We start from the raw sequence: 496 nt of genomic DNA, 5'->3' as shown, positions 1-496 counted from the left end.
CCTGCCGTTCAGGTATGCTGAGGTTGTTGCTATTTTCCCTGCTTCGACCACTAGGTTAGACATTTGTCCGCTTTTGGCTTGTTTTTGTTCGGCTAGGGCGGCAGCTAGTGGTAGGTACAGCTTTCTTGATTCCGTATCTTGGTTGATGTAAATGTGCAGCTTTAGTTCGGTGATCCGTAGATTGTGTTCTGCGTCTCTGTGCTTTTTGAGCGCTGCTGTTGCGGTCTCTGGCGTTTTGCCTAATTCTTCGTTGATCGTACAGATTGCAGCCTTTGTTTCAGCGCCTAGGGCTTCGCCGTTGTTGGCTGCTGCTTTGCGAGCGCAAATAGTTAGTGCAAAAACGAATATAATTTTTAGTTTCGCGCATCCACTGCATCACTGATTTAAACGAATACCTCTTTCCCACAAAAAATAAAATATAGGACCTTTACCGAAAATAATTATATTTTTCAATAACTGTCTTTATTTAAAAATAAAAAACAGAATCATTATGATA

Source organism: Trypanosoma equiperdum (genome assembly GCF_001457755.1).
Source record: "Trypanosoma equiperdum strain OVI genome assembly, contig: ctg_649, whole genome shotgun sequence".
Taxonomy (NCBI): domain Eukaryota; phylum Euglenozoa; class Kinetoplastea; order Trypanosomatida; family Trypanosomatidae; genus Trypanosoma; species Trypanosoma equiperdum.
Note: the sequence above shows the minus strand (reverse complement) of the source record.